The 23,263-nt window shown below is 37.5% G+C and overlaps 1 protein-coding gene across 1 annotated transcript in view; it reads left to right on the top strand.

The window, feature by feature from the left end:
- Positions 1-23,263, top strand: part of GPC6 (glypican 6) — a 1,077,716-nt gene that overhangs the window by 57,091 nt on the left and 997,362 nt on the right. The window lies entirely within an intron of this gene.

The following is a 23,263-nucleotide window of genomic DNA, read 5'->3' as shown; positions in this document are numbered from 1 at the left end:
ACCTGGGCAAACCGTCACTCCCAGTGAAATAAGGTAGTGAGTCTGCAGAGTGGAGAGGGATTCTATCTCCAAATACACACCAAGGTCACCATTTACATAACACGAGTGATAACAGGGAGCCAAATCACCATGATGCATGGCTCTAGAGCAGGGGCGCATCCAGGAAACTGTGGTGAGTGCAAAGCCAGTTAGGGCTAGCCTTGGGTGTTTGTATTTTAGCAATGCATTGAGATTCTGGGTCTTAGCACTGTATTACTGAAAATAAGTATTGATATTTATTTAGTCCTCTTTTATTCTTTGTAAATTCAGCAAGTTCTTTGTCTGAATGGAAGTATAAAAATAGGAGTGAGGGCAGTAGAGGAGAGAATATAGAGATCAATTCTTAGCTCTAAATTTATATCCAATCGAACCTTTACCTGCTTATTCTGGTTCCCATATGAAGACTAGTCCTGTTCAATTGGCAGATATTACCTTAACCTCAGCTTTACTAAGTCATTCGTTTATTCACTCAGCAAATATTATTGGGAGTCTGGTAGCTTACTGTTACTGTCTTTGGTAGAGGGAATGCAAAGCTGAGGATCTCTGATTTCAAAGTTTCCAGAGTCTGAAACTTGGTGCTTTATGTTAGACTATGCTTTAAATTAGACTATTTATGCCCCAAAATGGTGACACATGGAAATGTACTAATGATACTTCCTGAAGGGATCTTGAGGAGGTTTCACAGAGAAAGCTTAGTTTGGAATGACTGATATATATGCTTGACTAACAGAGGCTAGGAGAAAGAATTCTGGAATGGGAACACCGTGTAAGTTACTCTTCATGGTTGCTAGAGTTACTGTCTTCATCATGCATTTGCCGTGCTGAGCTTCGTGTCCTTGTTGATATTAATTTATGCAGCTTGGATTGGTGAGGGGTGAGGAAGGGCGAGAGGAAATATGGAAGGGAGGATGTTGTTTTCTTTCATAGCTTTGAATAAGATGTGTCCATTTTACACTGGCAGGTGTTTGAACATTGACTCATTTAAATTGTTCCTATCAGCTTCAGGGGTCATGTGCCTCTTTATAGCTTATAGATAACTGGGGGAATGCTATAATTACAGTTTCTCCTTCCTAGCACAAATGCAGCCTTAGGGAGAGAAAGATCCTGAGACACGTTTTGGCCAGTGGATATCCTTTATTGGCCAGTTGGTATGGTTCCTTTGGCCAGATCCAGCACTCACTAGGACTTCCATGTTGTCTATAAATGGCAGACTTTCCTGGAGCATCACGTTAATTTTAGCCCTGATAGACTGTTCATTTAGCAAAGTGACCACATATTTCTAGGGTAAGGAATAAGATTATATTAGCAATTTCAACAATCCTGCAAAACTTCCTCTTATGAACGTAGTTTGGTCGTATAAAAATAAAATATAATTTATTCAGACTTCTGAAAAGGAGATCAAAATTAGGTCACTGTAGATTTTCCTCTGTGAATATAGAGAGTGTTAAGCAAAGTGTTATGAAGGCCTGTTTATAAATGGGAATGGGATGTGGGAATGCTGTGGGAACACTTTCTTTTCTAGCTAATGGGATGTTCCTATTTTTAAAAAATTACATTCTGAAATGTGTGGGATCTGGTATGTTTCCTGCCTGAGATAATGTATATTAATTGACTTCAGTCTTTTTGATTGTAAAAATCTTTAATTTGTACTGGTAAATGATGAAAAAGCATATGGTCCATCTATTTCTAGAATACTATCCAAGTGATCTTGTTACCCTTTGGCCCTATTTTCCTTCCCCAGTGGACTTCCATATGGATTCAAAGACGTTTCTCAATCTTTGGAGTGTTCTTTAAGAATAACATTTTGTATTCACTGAGTATACATTGAAGTAATTTAGATAGTGAAATGTTGACATTATTTGTGTAAGTTGACAAAAGAATAACTTGACTGTTGTGTGGTTGAATGTCAGAGAAGAGTCATATGTCTCTCATAGAATTAGAGAGGTCTTTATTAAACAAGGAAAGCCTCCTGATTGAATGGAATTTCTGGAGGTGAACTTGTCTGCCATTAAAATCTACTCTGTGAATTGAATGCCTATAGCAGAAGTTAAAGACAGGTATTTTTTGTGCCAGCCAGATGTTATTCCTCCCAGTGTAGTCAGGACATAGAATTTGGCAAAGGAAAGGCAGAATGCCGTAGTGGGAAAGCCCAAGCTTTGGCAGCACATAGATTTTGGGTCAAAATCTGATTATTCTGTTTGCAAGCTTGTGAACTTGGATAACTTACTCAGTTCCGCTTGAACCTTGTTTTTTTTAAATAATACCTATCTCATGTGATTGTTGGGAAAATTACACAAGTTAACACAGACAAAGTATTTAGGACAGTAGCAGACACAGTAAGTGTATATTATTATTATTATTAATGGTGATATCTATAAACATAAATTCTCATGAGTTTTTGAGCATATCAAACATAAATACCCAACCCATGCTAATAGCTTTCAGCATAAAGCCCAGGTGATGACAGTACTTGGGTTGATGAAGAGTATGGATCAAGTTTTCAAGGAATCAGAGTGACCCTGAGGTTAGTAGATGATACACAACAGGGAGGAGGAAAGAGTTCTTAAATGGAATGGGTAAACTTCATACTATTTTAGAAATTCTTAGATAATATAATAGTGGAATTAGCAGCGCAGAGTTGGGAGGATGCTAACCCTAATTCTTATCTTAGGTGAGAGAAGAACATTTGAGCAGGCATTAGGGGCAGTGTCTGTAAGATTTTCGATTAAGGTAAAAGATGGATTTTATATAAAAAAAGGGATTTGAAAATGTAGGTGAGATGATTTAATACCATTGAAAGGGATTCTAAAATGCACCATGAAAGGGAAGGTGTTTGTTGGGACTTGTTCAGAGGAGACGAAGTGCTGCCATCAGAAAAATGCCATCATAGGGCTTACATCTTGGATGTGACCAAGGGTTATGGACCTGTGAGGTATAGTCATGGCAACCCGTGTAAGGTTTTCAAATAATTCCTGCTGGCTTGCCCTTTGGTAGATGGCAGGTGATAGCCTCATCTGTAGGTATTCTTCCTGGCTTTCACAGGGCCCTACTGTCATATCTTCTAGAAAATCTCTCTAGAATTTTCTTATGTGACCGGCTTTGCCTCTTTTCACTCTTCCCTCTCTGATTCAAGAAGTCCTGGCTCCATATTTAAACTTCTCCAGACATTTGAGTTCTCTGTAGTTATGGCCATGTTTTGGAGAATATAACAACTGTTAAAGGGAAATTATTATGGCACTTGTTAAAACAGCAAGGCAGATTTTATTAGAGCTACTGCAGTAGGGGAGAGAAATTTAATTATAGAACTGAGTTCAACTCCATATACGGCAAAGAGAGATGGTGATTTAGAGCCAATGGGCAGAGTGAGGGGGTCAGTGGATGGAAAATTACTAGGAGGAACTTGATTGTATATCAAGGATGGGTAGGTGATTCTTACTAAATTGGACTCAGCAAGCCAAAGACAAGGTATAATCTAGAAGAGCACTCAAACTAGGCCAGTTTTGTCAAGAAAGAGGTCTTGTTACTTCAGAGAGGCTCTGCCCTCACTGTTTTGGCAACTTATGTTTGTAGAGGCTGAGAACTTCTCATCTCACCTCTTCATTCTACCCTTCAGCCTTCGTTCCTGATCTTTGGGTCCTTCAAACCCACAATAGGATTAGGTCTCCATTCCCCATTTGAGATCATGAGGTTGGAGTAGGTGATGGGCACAGGATTCAGATTACTTACATTCCAGTTACAGCAGCCATTCTTAACAGTGGCTGTCCATGAGAAACACCTGGGATACCTTAAAACAACTAGCCAGCAAATACAAAGCAAAAAATGAAAACAAAACAAAACACAAAACTCTATCTGACTTCACCCTAGGCCAATTAAATCTGAGTCTCTGGCGTGGGTCTAGGCATCAGTATTTTTGATCAGACTTTTCTGGTGATCTTGATGAGCAGCCCGGGTTGAGACCAAAGACACATAAGGCCTCCAGGCCAGCATCTGATGGGGATCTCAGCTTGCTATCGTTTGGGGACCACAACTCATGGTTATTGTTAGGGCAGTCTGGATAAGAAACTGGCACTCTCTCCAGCCAACTGTGATGCTCTGCCAAGTAGTCCTTTATTCCTTCTGGGCTTGAAGCCCCTCCTCTGCAAAGTGAGTCTTCGTTTGCAAACCTGTGGGTGACTACAGCGTTAATCACCTCCCTAAACTTTTAGATGAGGGAGCAGAAAATAAAATCCTTACCGTATAATTATAGGCCAGTGAACTCATCAATAGTATATCATTTAACTTAACCTTCCTAACTCTTTTGTGAGGTAGGCATTATTATTCTGTTATTTGAAAAGTTAACATGATTTTTTTCAAAGTGACAAGTGAGGGAGCTGAAACCCTCTCTTTGTGATGTCCAAAGCCATGCCACCCCCGTCCTTGAAAGAGCTACAGAGACACTACTGAAGATAGAGAGCATTACACCTCTTCTTATTTCTTGAATGTTATCTCATCCTAAATGACTATTCTTTTTTACATATGTCTTTTCTGTTGTTCTAGTCACGTAGTCTTACATTAGAACCCATAGATGTGTTATGGGTGACTTAACAACTCTATTCTTCTAAACTTTTCAGATTGCATTCCATATAGAAAAGCACTCCAGATTTGATTTTAGTTTTCTCATATTTCCTAAATGACTTTATCAAGCAATCTACTTTCCAGATTTGCTTTTATTTTTTCTCATATTTTTCTAAATGTGCTTATCAAGCAATCAACTTTCTGTATCCCATATGCATGGAACTGTATTAGAAAGTAAAATATTAAAAACAAAGAGCAGAAACTACAGATTACCAAAAGATTAAGGTAGGCATAAATGTGCTTTTTTTCCTATGTAAATGAATGGAGGGTTGGTATATTCAGTTCAAGCTATGTTTACAATATTAACAAATGGGGTTCAGAATATGCTGTGCATAGTACACAACTTAAAGTAATCATGTAGTTGAGTATCAGAGAGTCACATTTCGATATATACTTATTGAATGTCTTTTGTTAAAGAGTACAGGGCAGAAATATCAAACAAAATAGTTATTATTTTATGGGAGAAAGTTAAAATGTGGATCCTAATGGTCATGAGTTCAGCATGTGTTGAAGACTGAGGAAGAAAGTTTAAGTGCATTTGAATTTCAGAGGTTTTGCTATTTCCCAGACATTTTCTTAGCAATTTCTGATAGTTAGGAGTGAGAGAATTCCATTTATTAGCCAACATATAATTAAAATAGAACCAACTTGTTTTCCTCATTGTTGAGTTAGATCTTGAATATATTCGGAAAAATCTTTTATTTAACTGCTTGATGGATCTGATTACCTGTCTTCTTGGAAAAGATTTCTGAGAGGATGATGGAATGTATAAGTCTAAATTTAAGAGGAAAAGTAAACAAATTTAATACCTTACCATCAGAAATAAAGTTGTTAGGTATTCCATATAACTGATCGATCTAAGATTTCGCTTTAAATAAATCCTATCTCCTAGGGAGTCATGTGAAACTATCTGATATTATAAAAGAATTTAATTTACTTAAGATTCAAGCTAATTTCAGTGAACCAGGGGATTAAAATGAATCTTGTCAAGCCATTTAGTCCATCCATCGTTTTTGAAGTTATACATTAAAAACATACTATAAGTTTGAGAAGCTGTTCTTTCTGATCGTATTGGACTAGATTCTCATTATATATTGCACAGTACCTATTTGTTTTTCTTTTTTAAAATTTGTATGTCCCCCACCAAACTTTAAGTTCCAGTAGGGCAGGGGGCATGTCCTGTCTTTGTATCTCCAGTGCTTATAATGGTGCTTAGAAGAGCAATAAATGAAGCTTACAAGTTCAGTGATGCTTAGAAGCTCAATAAATCATTTTGAATTTTTATTTTTTATTTCTGTCTTAAAATATTGCCAGTGAAGGACTTATCCTGGCTTCCCTTGGTAACCAGTTGTGGAATTTTGCTTATACTTAACCTGACTATTCCTTCTGATTTGCAGGAAAAGAAAGATTTGACAGATACATATTTTTAACAAGATATATCTACGGCAGTAGTAGAAATGTAATTCATGGTATGGGTAGAAATATAGCCATATGTTTGCCTAATCAACTTAAATCTTGCCTGCCAAAAGTGGTCATGTATTCTCATTGTTATCTCACAATTATACATTAATATATTATAATCTGGCTCTTCAACTAATTCAGATTTTATGATGAATCAAATAGGAAGTGGGATGAAATTTATCTTTGCTTAGTAATCTTAACCACGTAGGAAGTTCAATCAGTGGTTATTTAAAGTGTCAAGTGGAGAAGTTAAAATTTTTAGAGTACTTTAAAAATTGTCATTATAATAAATTTGCTAATTATAAATCATTTATGACTGTGCAAGAAAAGAGACACAGGTGAAGTGTGAAGGGCTCTCTCTCTCTCAGCTGCATCACGAGGACCCAGAATGGGTTTGTGTGTATTATTGAGGATGGTTTTAAAAATCGCTATACAAATGATATAAACTGAACTTTCCTCCTGATCAATTATTAAGAGTCATGAGGCTTGGGTAAGAAAAATTTTATAATAATACTCATTTTAACTGAGAAATGTTATTGTTAGGCAAAAAGTTGCTTGAGGGCGAAAGTTACACCTTGTATCCACAGTGACTGAGAAGTAATTGCTCATTGTAAATCCTCTGATGTTGGTAGAAGTTATTGAACCAGATTTAAATAAATAAACCTATAGCTATATATAATTTAATTTCTGAAACTTTGGTGCAGATAAATAAGACTTGACTCCATTTATAATCTTAATTAATTTATAATCTGAATGTTTCTTTATGGTATGTGGCTAAGAAATATAAGGAAGGTGAATAGCAATACTCTGTTCTAGAAGCATTTCCACTGGGAATACTGATGATCACGGAGCAGTTATCTTCCTAAACATTCTGCCGTGAGAGATTGCTGGTTCATTCATTCGTTCATTCATTCATCTGGTGTTTGATTTAATGAGCTTCTATTAATTAGGCACTATTGTGAGCAAAGTATGATACTGGCACAATGGATGAATTCAGGTATTTTCCTCCTTTCAAAGAGGTCTTAATTTCTTTTCAGAAGACTATGCAGTTTATAGGCAAATTGTATACAAATAATTCTTATTTACAACATAAACATTGCTTTTTGAAAAAAAACTTAAAGGGTCTGAATGTTATAAATTGTGACTTTTTAAAAAATCACAGAGCCAGTATTTTAATATGTAAATATCTCTGTTTTCCATAAAGAATGACTTTAGGAACAGCCATTTAACTGTTAGATTTGAAATATAAACATAAAGGTAATTCATGATATTGCTATTTTTTTGGTTGGTATGAATATACCCCTTCATGCTTGTTTTCCTCTTTGGAGGATTGACTTTAATATGATTACATATATCAAATCACTTTGAAACCACTCTGTTAACATAATATAGTATGCAATATGATATATTTATATATGTATTTTTCTAAATTAATGAAGCCTTTAATAATATGACTTATATTTTAAACTATAATTGGTGTAGGCAATTTGAAATATATATACTTTAGTATAAACATAGTCATATAGAAAATATATAACTTGGGAGAAATATACAGGAATGTAGTAAGCTATGATTATTTTCATGATGCCATAATTTGGGGTTTTTAATTTTTAAAATAAATACATAAGAAAAAAGTCCTGAATGGTTAGGCAGTCGTGTGGGGATTTTATTTATTTAGTAATACTACTGTTCTTTGGTGGTTCTTACTTAGACATAAATTCCAGCGTAGATATGGTAAACACAGGTCCAGCTTTGCCTGGGACAGCCCTGATTTATACTTGTTGCACCATATTTATTAAAAACATCCAGCTGCAGTGTCAAAAGTGACCTGCTTTGGGTGAAGAATGATATGGTCATTGGAGCCATAGAGTAGTACATTGTGAGAAGGGTTGTTTGTGAACTAACTGTGAAAGTTGACGATACCACCTTAGATTCCTTGGAAGACTGACTTGACCAGTTGCCATGGTGAATAAATATTTTGCACAGTGTTACAGAATTGGAGATGTCCGAATCTCTACTTCTGTCTTCCTTGTGACTAGTCCTCTGGCCTCTGCTTGGATACCATCTGCGACCACCTCGAAAGTACACCTTCCTTCTGCTTCTCAACTGTGTCCTTAAATGCTTGGGAGAGAGGCGCAGCTGCAGAACTGTACAAGAAACACTGCAGCCAATTGTTCTTCCAGTCCAGGAGCTCCTCCAGGCTTCGTCTTCTCCCTACTCCTTTCTGCATTACTTCCCCTACTCTGTGGGTTTTGAACTTTACTTTATTATTGAGACATCTGCCGATGAAGGTCCGTGTGAATGGGGCAGGTGGATTAGAGTTCTCCAGACAAACAGAAAACAAAAAGAAAAAATATATATGAAGATGGATTTATTTTTTTAAAGATTTTACTTATTTATTTGAGAGACAGAGTGAGAGAGCATGAGAGGGGGGGGTAGGGTCAGGGAGAAGCAGACTCATTAGCCCGATGTGGGACTCGATCCTGGCACTCCAGGATCATGACCTGAGCTGAAGGCAGTCGCTTAACCAACTGAGCCACCCTGGTGCCAGAAGATGGATTTATTATAGGAATTGGCTCATGTGGTTGTGGAGACTGAGAAGTCCCACAATCAGCCATCTGCAAGCTGGAGACCCAGTGGTGCCATTTCATCCAGATCCAAGGGTCTGAGAACTGATTTTAAGTCTCTTGAGTCTGAAGGTCTGAGAGTGGGGAGCTCTGATGTCTGAGGACAGGCAGGGGAAGACGGATGTCTCAACTCAAGAAGGGAAATGGGGAAGTTGCCTTTCCTCTGCCTTTTTGTTCTGTTTGGGTCCTCAGCAAATTGGATGATGCCCTCCCATGTTGGAAGAGGGCAAGCCTCTTTTGCTCAGTCTTCTGATTCACTGCTGATCCCCTCCGGAAACATCCTTACAGACACACCCAGAAACAATGTGTTACTGGCTCTCTGGGGATCCCTTAGCCTACCTAGTCAAGTGATAGGTAAAATTAACCATCACAATGAGCAAAAATAGGATCACCCATAGGGGCACTTTGGAAACATGACAAAGTCATATCTGTGTCACGGTAGTTGAGTGGGTGCCACTGGTTTGTAGTGACTGGGGACTGGAGTGGCGTGGCTCCCTGCAATGCACAGAGTTGTCTCTTACTCCACACGCCTTTCAAATGTTCTTGAAGACATTCCTGCAAATGAAAAACCTGTGTATAATTTTCTGAGTTTGGAAACTAACTCTATTATTCATTAAAAAAAATATTTTCCTGTGGTTTTTTTATGCAGTGAATTTTTCAGAAATGCCACTGTCATGTAAATTGAAAAAAAAGACTATGCTTTGTTGCGTTCCATATTTTACCAGGCATTATTCACTATTGTAACAAATCATGGTACTGATGGCTAAGCTGCTTTTGGTACTTGAATAACTGATAAAACACGTTGTGTCTGTCCTCTCATTATTTTCATGGCCTTCTTGGGAAGTCTGGTCGAAGCATTTATGTATTGAACTATTATTTCATTACAATTTTTAAAAGTTGAAAGGTCCTTTTATATTATAGTTAGTACATTTTACTGATTAAGAAAAATATATACGTGAGATGGGTTCTATTGTCTGTGAATTTCATTTCTGATATAAAAAGGGATTGAGTCTCAGAGAGTTAAGCGCTACTGACTCATCCCTGCCTTAGGAATCCAGTTGTTGCCTTAACCCTGGCCCTTGAACCCAGGCCTCCGACATCCAGCAAAAAAGGGCAGCGCCACGTGTGGAGGAAATTCTGACACCCTTTCTAGCTCTGGAAAGCTCTGCATTTCAGGTAATTTTTTTTTAAGATTTTATTTATTTATTTATTTGAGAGAGAGAATGAGAGAGAGAGAGAGAGCATGAGAAGGGGGAGGGTCAGAGGGAGAAGCAGACGCCCCGCTGAGCAGGGAGCCCAATGCGGGACTAGATCCCGGGACTCCAGGATCATGACCTGAGCCGAAGGCAGTCGCTTAACCAACTGAGCCACCCAGGCGCCCTCAGGTAATTCTTTTGCAGGGAATGAGATATAGCCGGCTGCCTCTTCTACCTATGTATTTGACATTTTCCCTGTGGAGACATGCGGAAGGAACCAAGATTTGTTTTCATGTGATGATTCTTTAGATACTTTAATACAGGTAGCATCCATTTTCTTCTCCTAATCCTTCTCCGAATGCTTTGTGGGCCCTGCTCATCTCAGTCATAGAGTGAGGCTATTCCTGTCCAGACACAGGACATCCTACTTCCATTGTCGCAAGCAAAGACAACACCACTCGTTTATTTATTTGTTCTGGTCACACAGTAATAATGTTGGCAGATAGTGCAATTGAAAACAGTGAAGGCCGACAAAGTCTGTTATAATGACTGTGGCTAAGCTATACATATCCCTTCAAATCTGTGTGATTAATTTTGTTAGGCCTGGAACATCCTAGCAACCTGTGGAGATAGTCCCTTTGTAAACAGATAATGACATAATAGAGGGAGATGTAGCCTCCAGCTCCTGTGTTGTGCCAGCTGTTTGGCCTGTACCCTAACCTGGGTTGTTAACAAGGAGGTGATAGGATTGCGACAGAATCCAAACTGGATACAAACTCCTGGTTCAGGAACAGTCAGACTGTGCCCTTACGAAATTCTCAGCTGGATGTCTGTAAACTGTCGAAGGTTCCAGACTCCCCGGGCAAGAAGGTCTTTGGGGTAGGCAGGTAGAAGAGTGATTTTTAGCCTCTGAGATTGAGGAGTGAAAAAGAGAGAGAAGCCAAGGAGAAAATGGGTACCGTTTAATAGAAGGCTTAAAGAAAGTGATGTGGAATACTTGTCAGTAGTATGTGAGTTATAAATAATTCATTCAGAAAGTTACCTTGGCTTTGAAGAAGATACCTAAGCACCCTAATTGTATCATCATTTCACATCTGTCTTATATGAAATTGGCAGTACTTCCGAAAGCGTTACCAAACCAAATAACTTTCTTTTTTCCCTTCTCCGTTACAGTCTCTTGAAAACACTTTTAACCTTGTTAGGTTTCAGTTCTTTTCTTTTGTTGAAGTAGCTTTTCTTTTTCTTTTTTTTTTTTTTAAACTTTCTCATTTTTCAGCGTGTATCCTCCTTATTTGTTTCTAAGTGTCAATAGCTCCCAAGGACAGGGTGTGCTCACATCCCTGCTTACGTGATGTGTGGCCACAGGCTCTTATTTCCATGTCTGTTTCCTCTGGCACTGTGAATTGTGTATACACACCTCTTACTTCCTATTTTGAGTTTTTTTTTTAAGATTATTTATTTATTTGAGAGAGAGAGAGAGAGTGGGGCAAGGGGCAGAGGGAGAGAATCTCCAGCAGACTCTGTGCTGAGCATGAAGCCTGATATAGGGCTAGATCTCGCAGCCCTAAGATTGTGACCTGAGCCAAAACCAAGAATTGGTCGCCCAACCAACTGATCCACCCATGTGCTCCCCATTTTGAGTTTTTAACTAAGCAAGAAAGACCAAAACTGATTAAGTACCAGTGGCTTATTTACATTATTGTTATTATATTGTTATTATTTTATAATCCGATAGCTTATTATTTATTCTATTTATTCTATGTTCTATATTATTTATTCTATAGCTTATTAATCTGTGTCCTATGTTATCTTTTTTACAAAGACAACATAGTTTCATACAGCCTAGTGATTACTGGGACGAGCTTGCCGTGTTCTTCCATCATTTGATAAACAATTTCCTTTTTGCCTTTGATAACCTGTTTTAAGTTCTCAAGTCAATATCCCTATACTGAGCCATTTATTAAGGAGGTGTTCATTGTGAATAGCATGGTCAATTAAATGAAGGATAATTTATTTAGTTGAGCACCTTGAAATCTTTAGCTCGCTTAAAATATTTCAGGAAATCAACAGTGGTTCCACAGACTGGTGTACAACTTTGCCTTCTTGGGAACCTGATGTGCCCAAGAAGATTCGCCCTACCAGTGGATGATTTGATTTTAACGATATCCTGTTTGGCTCTATAAACCGTGCTGAAGCCATCTTTGGCATGCAGTTAATAATGTAGTTTAGTCTATGATGGCATTCGGTGATAATGGAAGAGATATTAGAGACATAACCATTTTCATATTTAATAGAGAAGCAATGTGTTCTAGGTAATGAAGTTAGGACTCCAACCTGCCATTGTCAGCACATGTTAACTCTGTTTCAGAGATCCTTTTTTAGATCTAAGTAAGTATAATTCTGTAATTTCCCTATACTCATTATATTAGATGCTTTGCTGTTGTATTCTTGACAAAGTAGCTTCTAGGATCATTTATTTGACACAGCCCAAGAGTAAAAACAACCCAAATCCAACAAACAAACAAAAACTAAGAACCAGTAAAACCTTTCAGGCTTGAAACTGCAGAAATGAAGTAGTGTTTCTTCTCCCTGGATAAGTAAAACCAATCCATTATTTGAATGTTGAACAGCTAGCCAAGTTGTACACTTTCTTTTGAAATAAGATGGGAATGTTTTCCATCAGTTTCTCAACATTTGGTTGGAATATGAAGATCACGTTAAAGTGTGAGCATAACAGAAAGCACTTGAGCTGACCAACAGTGTGGCTTTGGAGCACTTGTGTGCTCTTTGTACAACATGCTCTTACTCCATGTTAAGGCATTTCAGTGTGGGAACAGGAGTTTTTAATCCACTCCAGTGTAACCCATGTAAATAGTATCTTGTGTTTACCCTTTCTTTTCTGTTCATACCCGTAATAGAATTCTGTTCTCTAAGAATTATATAAATGAGGGGATTATACATTTACTGTTCTCCAAATTGCTTTCTCACAAACACTGTACAGTGGAGATTTTTCTGTATTGGCACATACTTCATTCTTTCTAAGGCATGCCTAGTATTACTTTATAGGTGTGACTTCCATGCTCATCTTCAGATTGTTCTTGATTATTTGTCCAGTCGTAAGTTTGATGCAATTAGAGGAATCAGAACCATTCTCTGAGTTTGAGTTGTCAAGAGAATTCTATTCTGGTTTTCTTTGCTCTAAAACGTCTTTTTGCGGTGAGTTCTGATGTCATCACAGATGAACAAAGAAAGCTTGTAGGTAAGCTGAATTGCATAGAAGAATGATTTTTCTCTTTTTTTGGCTTAATTTTTCACCCAATGATTTACTTTTTATAAAAAACACAATATAAAGAGTCAAATAAACAGGTGATATATACTTTTTAACCTAGCCATTGTAGGTGAGACTGGTCTGGAAAACAAATCAGAATCCAAGTGATCCTATCAGTTAAGCACGTGAACCCACCCTTTTACAGTAAACATAGATTTTAGCAGTTAATGAGTAGGAAGGGTGAAACATGGTGGGGTTAAGGATTAAGAACACATGGCCTGGGGTATAAACTTACTATCTTAGAGTTCCCACATGGCATTCTTGTGTTTTTCATTCCCCAGTGCATAAATGGGAGCATTTAATCGAGGCTATCTATTTTGTCTTTGTTTTGAGAGAATTAGACCATGGGCATGACTGTACCAGATCACACAGGATGGTGGCGTGCAATGCAGCAATTTGGACCTGATTAGATGGGAAAAAAGGAAGAGTGTGCGTACGGATACTGAGAAATGAGGAAGCTGGTAATGATGCAATTCAGTGAATCATGCCATGTAAGTAGATTATAAAGCCAAAGAATTACATGGCCAGATTATTGTTTTAGGTAACTTGGGTCTGAGGTTTATGAGAACGTAGACTCATGTGCAGTGGCAGTTAGCAAGAGGGAAGGGAGAGTTTGAAAAAATTAGAACTAAAAGTTGAAAACCAGCATATTGTCAGTGTGTAGGATGATTAAGGTACCTTTGTTTGCTGGTTATTTTTAGGGGTCATGAGAGGGAGGGGACTTCTTTTTTTTTTTTTTAAAGATTTTATTTATTTATTTGAGAGAGAGAATGAGAGAGAGAGCACATGAGAGGGGGGAGGGTCATGACCTGAGCCAAAGGCAATCACTTAACCAACTGAGCCACCCAGGCGCCCGGGAGGGGACTTCTTTATCAAATATTTATGTCCTTTTTTTTTTAAAAAAAAAGTTTGATAGCCAAATCTTAAAATATTACATATGCTTAAAGCAATAATTTTAGTTTTTGCTTGTTTAAAAAAGAGCTATGCAGTTTATTATCAATATAATTCTGGTCAAAAATTTTCTGGATTGTAATTTTTTTCTTGCCATCAAAAATGAGTATGGTGATATTGTGAATTGTCATAACTTCAATTATAGTCTCTTTTCCAAGGAGATGATAAAATGTATTCCTGGAAGAGGAATTCCTGTATTCCCATACATTCCTGTATCCGCTGTAGTCCCATAAAATGCTTTTAATTGTCCCAGTGCAGTTGTGTTTATTATTTATTTTGCTTTTAAAATTAGTAAATTGTTAGCTTTTGAAAATTAAAATCACCGATTAACAGATAAGGCTATACATGTTAAATCATTTAATTAGTGATTATATTTTCTCAGTAACATTTGACAAGTAAATTATTCATTTTTAGAAATTTTGGTTAACCATTACATATTAATATTCTTTATAGAATTCAACATTATTTCACCAGAAATATACCCAAAATAGGCAGTTAGGAATTTTAAAAATGTGGGGCACCTGGGTGGCTCAGACAGTGAAGGGTCTACCTTCAGCTCAGGTCATGATCCCAGGGTCCTGGGATGGAGCCCCGGATCGGGCTCTCTGCTCAGCGGGGAGCCTGCTTCTCCCTCTCCCTCTGCTGCTCCCCCTGCTTGTGCGCTCTCTCTCTCTCTCTCTGTCAAAAATAAATAGAATCTTTAAAAAAATACATTTCCTTTTATAATAGGTAATTAGAATATTTACTTGAGGAAGTATTTGTCCTTTATTTATTTTCACCATTTATATAATCAATCATTACCAACTAATGTTTGAAGGATTTGAGAGTCTCTCTCTCCTCTTTCTCTGTGTTTACCACTTTTATTGCAGACACTTTGTTGATGACATGTGTGAGTGGTATATTTGCACAAACTGCTTTTGCCTCGTCCTCTAGCTGATGTATTTACACATAAAAAAAAAAGAAATTAATAACATTCATAGCGTCCTGTTCCTTATTCCCGACCAAAGTAATTCCAATGATGTCTTTTCACAAGGACATCCATTTTTACATACTGCAGACCATCAACTTTTTAAACCTAGGCTCGTAATGTTGAATATACTTGGTTTACTCTCTTTCTGCATCTCTAGCACATTGAAACCCCTGCTACTATACCTAAATTCATTATTAGAATCCTTTTTAACACAATGCTCCAGGCTGCAACCCCAATTAAAATTATTACTTGAGTGGGAAACTATTTTTTTATTCACGCCCTAGACCGTTACCAAGGAAGGGGCTTTAGCTAAGTCCATTGTCCGAATATAGAAATAAAATCTGCATTCATGCCTGGGTTGCCTAATGTATGGGCTCCTGTCATTATTCATTCATGGTGTATCTTTCGTAGGCCAAGTCTAGTGCTTGAGACACAAAGAGATCTAATATATCCTTGATCTCAAAGGGCTCATGATCAAGTGTTGCAAGAGGACATATAAACAAATTGCAGTGTAGGGGGATGATCGCTGTGAGGGATAATGTAAAAACATGCCCTAGAGCGTAGAGGGAAAAAAACCCAGCTTGATTCTACCCATATCTAAACTTTTGTCTTCATTGGACAACAGCAACATTTAAATAAAAGATTTCTTTAGCAACCACTAAATCATAATTAATATGAAAGAGCCATCTATTTACCCCTTATTACATGCTTGGCACCTACAAATATTTAATTGTTGAACATCTCTTTAAGATTGGCATTCTATTAAAATGTTTTTCTTTGTTAAATCAGAGTTATAAGCCTTTTCCCCAAAATCAATAAATCAAAGTCTTCTTCTGTGATTAGGAACTCATGGCTTCAGTGTTTGTTTCATTGCTCAGCATATACTTTAATGTACTTTACTATTCTGAGAAGGTGTCATACCTTGTTTTCATTTTTAATTTCTACAGCGTATGCACTAAGTGCTTAAGCTCTCATTATCTGATCTACATTTGAGGAGCAAGCTATGTTAGTACTTTGAGCCATTCTCATTAGCAAGGCAATTTTGACAGCATTTCCAAATATGTAGACCTGTATTATAAATGTTAGGGAGCTTTAGAAATGTAATGAGAGAGGTGGTCCCTGTTCTTACCCTTCCTGTTATTAAAAATTGGCTGACTTTTAACATATTCATGGGATGGTTTATATGTGGTCCTGCTTTTAGAAATCAGATTCAGGTTTCAACAGTCCTTTTATTAGCATTTTTTTTCATTAAAATCAGAAATCACACATAGTAAGTTATTTAACACTGCCTAAACATCCATTATAATTAAAATATTTGGTAAACTCATTGGGTATCTTGATTTTTTTTGAACAGAAAAAAAAATGCCTTAATCTTTATAAATAGCGTTAATTAGCTGGGGACCTCTTATGCTTCTCAACGTTGCTGTAAGCTACTCAAGGTTGCCTTAACTTTTTTGATAACTAGGCCATCCTTTGAACTCACAGTATGTTTGTGGTCAATGTAAACCTCACACACTTTCTTGTTTAGTCATCCCAGACCCTGTGTTTTTATGAGAGGCATGCTTTTCTGTTTTTCTGTTTTGTTTTTTGAGTTGGATTTATGAAAGCTTTTCATTTGAAGGAAGTCAAGTCTCTGCAGAATCAGTGCTAGCTGTCTGTGGCCCCATATTTTCTTTTTTATTGATTTTAACAGGAAACTGACTGGATCAAGGTGAATTCTCAATTGGTTTTATTAAAATTACCAGTGGAGAGTGAAATGCATGGAGTAGGCTCAAACCTTGATTGAAATCCAACATCAAATATTTCTTCTTGTTACAAAGTCGGTCTTTTCATTTTGGACTTTTCTTTGGCTGTTATTGTGTTATGATAAACCCATCTGCTCTTTCAGCACTTGGTAAGAGATTTCTTAATGCCAGTGTGGAGGATGCAGGAGGAGTGATAGATGGCAAGGGAAGCCACTTACTCGTAATGCTTTTTGTCAAGTCAGGTCCTCTCGTCCCATCATACGTGCCTTTCTTCCAGTGAGTTCAGCTGTTACTATGTGGCATTGTCATTCTACAAGGAACGACTAGCTGGGAAATTTCTGATGGATGCCAAGGAGATGGAATAGCAGTCTGTATTTTGTACATGACTGATAATTTTGGTCTCTTGAATGGTAAAAAGTAGACACATAGACGAGAGTGGTCATTTCAGGCTTCCTTCCCTCCCCCGTAACTAAGGAAATTTTAAGAATCATCCTAGGTAGTTAAATTGTTCATAAATATGTGCCAGATTTTGTTTGTTGGCTTTTGTTGCTGGATGCTGATGGACCACCTCCTGCAAAGAAAAATAGCAAATTCTTATCTTAAATCAAGAAGGTGAATGAAAAGTAGGACTGTGTGATTCTTTTCTGTAATAAAATTCAGGTAACTTGATTATATTAGGAGTAACATATTTTCTGACAGAAGAAAGATCTTGAGATTACAGTTAAACATGGCAACTTGAGTAAATGTCTTTGCCTATACTCCCTCCTGAATACCTCACTGAAATCAAAGGAACACAAAGGATAGAAACACACATGAACAAAGAGAATTTGAGGGGAGATAATAGATTGGAAATGTTGTGAATTTCTGGGTAATATAAATTGGAAGGAGGGATTACTCAAGCAGAGAGAGTTGAATACTTGGTGCTTACAGAGGGAGGTGCCAACAAGGAGGAAGCTTGGAAAAGACAGGAATTGGCAATAGTAGATACTGCGGAAGTCGGGAGGGAAATATGGGGCAAAAACAGGGAGTTTTGTGAAAGTCTGAACAAGATATAGTGTAGCTCGCCGTATCCCCTTCCCCTGTATGAGCAGACAACTGATTACTAGAGGGCCCCTACTTCTTCAGGGATGTGATTTATTCCATGGATACACTGAGTTAGGGTGATTCTAAAATGGGAACACCATGCACAGCTAAAGGTAAAGTCTCCATGATCAACGGTGAGAGCTGTAGCTCTCTCCTGCGATGTATCTCTAAAAGCATTGGCACATAGGCCTGTAACTCTCAAACAGGGCTTGAGAGAAAGCTTATTTTCTGAAGAAACTGGTTCTACAGAAAAGGTCTCCAGATCTTTGATATTTGAAGGATCAAGTCCCTGCTTGCTCACCTTGAGCAGTGAAATAAGTCCATTTGTTGATAAGCTGCACAGGATTCCCGGGCATTATTTTATTTTCTCTTGAATAAAGCCAAGGATCACCATGTATTTGGAGTACACTACAAAAAGAATGAAATGGTCTACAGCAAGAAGCAAGAAGTACCAGAAAGGAGTTTGGAGAAGCTAAATTAATAGTTCAGGAGCAGAAAAGATGACTCAACAAAAAATGAAAGTAACTTAGAGAAATAGGAGAAGACATTGCCTCTATGGGAAAGAATGTAATGCTATTACAATCAAAACAATTGAAGAAATAAGAGCGACCTCATGATATTTTAAAAATCGAAAGAATAAAATTAATCAATAGAAATGTCTGACCATTAAGGAAATGTCCTAGAAAATATAACAAGCAGACCACATAATATCCAACTGATAGTGTTTTCATTAAAAGTGCAGCATAAACAAAAGAAAAAAGACATTTTCAAAGTAATTAAAAAAAAAAATTGTCCCAGAACTGAAGGACACAAGCTCCTACATTCAATTCATAACGAAATTATTGAAAAAGATCCAAGAACATCATTATGAAATTTCACAACTCTAGGCATGAAGACCAGATCCTAAAGGCCTTTAAGTGAGAAAAATAAGGGCGCCTGGGTGGCTCAGTCGTTAAGCGTCTGCCTTCGGCTCAGGTCATGATCCCAGGGGCCTGGGATCAAGTCCCGCATCAGGCTCCCTGCTCGGCGGGGAGCCTGCTTCTCCCTCTGCCTGTCTCTCTCTGTCTCTTCTGAATAAATAAATAAAATCTTTAAAAAAAAAAGTGAGAAAAATAAGTCCTTTGTGGTGCACAAAGAATTTAAGACCAAGTGACACTGGATGCTCCTGCAGCAATATAGAAATTAGAAGCAGTGAAGGAAAAATCACAGGACAATAGTTATTTGACAGGTCTCCGGGGAGAATTGAGGGCTCCGGGTTATGGATTACCGGATAACTTTGATCATAGGAAAACCTGTATTTTAAGTTGTTTTAATGGGGAGAGTTTGGGAAGAGTCTAAGCAAAGGGAAAAAGAGAGGCAACAATTAAATCTAGGAAAAATACAAAGTTTTACAAAAAAGGATATGTCACAGTGCACTATTTGACTCATTAGAGAAAATATATGTACTTATCATAGTGTAAATATTGCCCAATACCTTAACAAAAATTGGTTATATATGTGTGTTTCAGAAAAATTGACTCCTTTCTTTCCTCTCACTAAAGAATAAATTGCCATAGTTTTTTAACTACATTTTTTTAGTTTTTAACCACGTTTTATTTTATTTTTTAAGGATTTTATTTATTTTAGGGAGAGAGTGTGAGAGGGGGGCCTCCTCAGAGGGAGAGAGAGAGAATCCCCAGGAGACTCCATGATGAGCGTTTAGTGCCATGCAGGGCTTGATCTCAGACCAAGAGATCATGACCTGAGCTGAAATCAAAAGTCAGATGTTTAACTGACTGAGCCACCCAGGCGCCCCTGTTTTAACTACATTTTAAAGTGATTCCTTTAAATACATAAACTTTTTTGAATTTAGCTATTAAAAAATCACTTGTCAAAAGAAAGGGATTTAATTCACAAGAGAACAACAAATAATATTTATAAACTGTTGGAGTCAGGTTATTTTGACGGTAACACATTATTTTGTTGCCGTAGATATTTCAGAATATTAAATAGTACTAAATATATGGACTAAAAGATATAGTTTAAATGGGAATATTGTGACTTTCACAAATAATAACCATATTGGAAAAGTATTTCTAGAAGGACATACATATACCCAAACTTGATGACATATTTTTGGTGACATGTGATGGTTTAGGAAGAAAAACCACTGGATTCACTTTGGACAACATACCAGAGTTGCTTGTTTTGTGTGTGTGTGTGTGTGTGTGTGTGTGTGTGTGTGTTTTTTTAAGTGTTTTTTGATAGAGCAATTCATTGAGGAGTAGTTTATTAAATAGGAAAGCCAAATTCCAGAACCTTCTTCCCTATTCAGCAAATGTTATCTTACCAATAAGAATTACTCTCTATCACCAAATCTTTATAGCATAGGAGGGAGTGATTTCTAGGACAGGTGAAGCTTTGTATCTCTCATTGCTAATTAAGCTAATTCTATTTTAACAATAGCAATTTAAAGAATTGCCATGGTTTTGCTTTTTTTTTTAAAGATTTTATTTATTTATTTGACAGAGAGAGACAAAGAGAGAGAAGGAACACAAGCAGGGGGAGTGGGAGAGGGAGAAGCAGGCTTCCTGCTGAGCAGGGAGCCTGATATGGGGCTCGATTCCAGGACCCCGGGATCATGACCTGAGCCGAAGGCAGACGCTTAACGACTGAGCCACCCAGGCACCGCACCATGGTTTTGCTTTTCTCCTCTAATCAACACCATGCTGGTTATAAGCAAAAAGATTCAGTTATAAATTTTTTTCTGCGGTATGCTTGATTGTTAATTTCCAGGTCAGTATCCAGCCTATCAAAAGTTTCATGGGGTGATAATTTATGCTTATAAGGACAGTCTAAAACTATGATGAGGTCTCCCCAGCTAAAGCAGCTAAAATGCTGAATCCCACTCTCTCACTTACTCAGAATCACATCACTTTAGTTTGCTAGTTTCCCATCTTTAATGATGGGTGTTTCCTTCAAATAAAACTTCAGACTTCTCACAGTCCAATTTATCACTAGCAGTTCACATTATTAATTGTGTGTCTCATCCCTTGAGGCAAATCACATGGCCTCCCTCATTCCCTCCCTCCTTTCCTTCCTTCCTTCCTTCCTTCTTTCTATTCCACAAGTAAAGCAATGATTTCACTTTCCCAGGTAATGCCTTCCTCTATAATTTTTTGAACTGAAGGCTCCAATCTTATATCGTGTTGTATACGGTACAGATGATAAGTTAAACTGAGTACTCCTTTTTTTGATTCCATTGTCAAATTAACTGTTTTTTGTACTGCAGGTTAGCACATTTTTCAGCATTAAGCCAGTAATAGAATCAGAGATTTTTGGAGTTGAAATGGACGCTAGAAAGTATTTATTCTAAATCCATCCAAAAACAGTATTTTTCTTAAAACAGGGACATTTTCATCTCCTCCTAGAAAACAGTGCCAGATACACTCCTCTAATAAATAAAAGAAGTTCCCTCACTAAAGCACTGCCCCGAGTGCTCCAAATCTATGAGCAGCTTAAATAACCAAATCCAAGTTGTCTCTGATCCTGTCTCTGGAATTGTCAGCTCGTTTCAACTTCTAGTGTGAGACCAGTATTAGCCACTAACTGGACGGGCTTCTGGTGGGGTAGAAGAGCAGTGCTTCTCAAACTCTGGGTGGGGAAGGATCAGTTCTCCTTCCATTCCTCCTCCTCCTCTTCTTCCTCCTCCTCTGGCCCCGCTTCCTCCTTTTTCCAACCCGTTGCAGACTGATTCTTTCATAAAATATGATAAAATTATTTTCTAAAATTTAATTATAAAACAAAACAAGTTCATTATTATTAGATTCAATAGATAAGGAAATGTCAACTTGTTACGAAAATTTCTCTTACTCCTGGTACTTCTGCATCTCTCATTAGGCTCTGGCAGTTCAGTCTGGGTGGCACTGCTGTGCTCTGTGAGGCTTGATGTTGTGTGACGAGCTTTCATTTTCTTTGCACTGCAATTGGCTACATCTTAAATATTGGTCCAGCAGTACGAATGATTGATCCATATTTTATATCAGTTTCTGTGACTATTATTACATATGTTTTTAATGCCACTTTTGTATCAGTTTATATAAAGTTCATTTTGTAATATAAATTTCTTAGTAGCCAACTCATCAATAGTTGCCTTATTAAGATTTCTGTTATGATGACCATTATATACTTAAGAGATGTATGATAGCATCATTGAGGGCATATCATATGCGGACAAATTTATTGCATAATAGACAAAATATGTGATATGTGTGTATGTGAAGATATGTATATATTAGATTGCATATAAACATATATATAATAATAACTTCTCTTATTATTTACACTTATTATAAGTGTATATATATATATATATATAACTTCTCTTATTATTTACACTTATTATAAACACTTATCTTACCAAGGATTGCTCATTAGAATGGTCTGGGCTGCCATTTTCCCACTCACTTTTCCTTTCTCCTTTGCCATCCTTCCTCCACCTTATTGTTGTATGAGCTTTTGCATTGTGCTGCCATGAGTGTGCATTCCTCAGTTGCCAGTTTCCACCTGTCCTCCAAGTCCAAGTCCCATTTTGCGTCCAGCTTGTGGTTCACTGGGGTTGATCTCAGGTCCCAGGAAGTTTCAAATTTTGACTTTAAATCAGAACACTTAGGGGGTGCCTAGGTGGCTTAGTCAGTTAAGCGTCTAACACTTGTTTTTGGCTCAGGTCATGATCTCGGGGTTGTGAGATCTAGTCCATCAGGCTCTGTGCTCAGCGGAGAGTCTGCTTGAGATTCTCTCTCTCCCCCTCCCTTTGCTCCCCCTCTCCACCCCATTCTCTCTCTCTCTCTCTCTCTCTCTCAAATAAGTAAATATATCTTTAAAAAATTCAGAACACTTAGGGCTATCTTCAACCTGTGGCTCTTAATGCTATTTTACCTACATTAGAGGTTTGTTTATTCAGTATGAGGCACCATGCTAAGTATTTGAGAAAAAAAGATGGGGAAGACATGAATACTGCACCCAGGTGAGGGCTTTAGAATTTAGTAGGAGATAGACATATAGATAACTTGTTAACAGAAGCTGTGCTAAAAGTCTTTAACTTTGGGGATAAGTTAAGAAAGCCTTTACTAAAGTGCTACAGTTGGGCTGGGTTAGGGTGATTTAGTGATGGAGGATGTACATGCTCCATATGGGGGCTTAGGTGTGTAATGTATTCTAGGGCACTGAGATGTGAAAATGGTATGAGATTTGGGTTTTGGAACTACCTG

Source organism: Zalophus californianus, chromosome 3 (genome assembly GCF_009762305.2).
Source record: "Zalophus californianus isolate mZalCal1 chromosome 3, mZalCal1.pri.v2, whole genome shotgun sequence".
In the NCBI taxonomy this organism is placed as follows: domain Eukaryota; kingdom Metazoa; phylum Chordata; class Mammalia; order Carnivora; family Otariidae; genus Zalophus; species Zalophus californianus.
The sequence above is the reverse complement of the archived record's forward strand: the minus strand, read 5'-3'. Positions and strand labels throughout refer to the sequence as shown.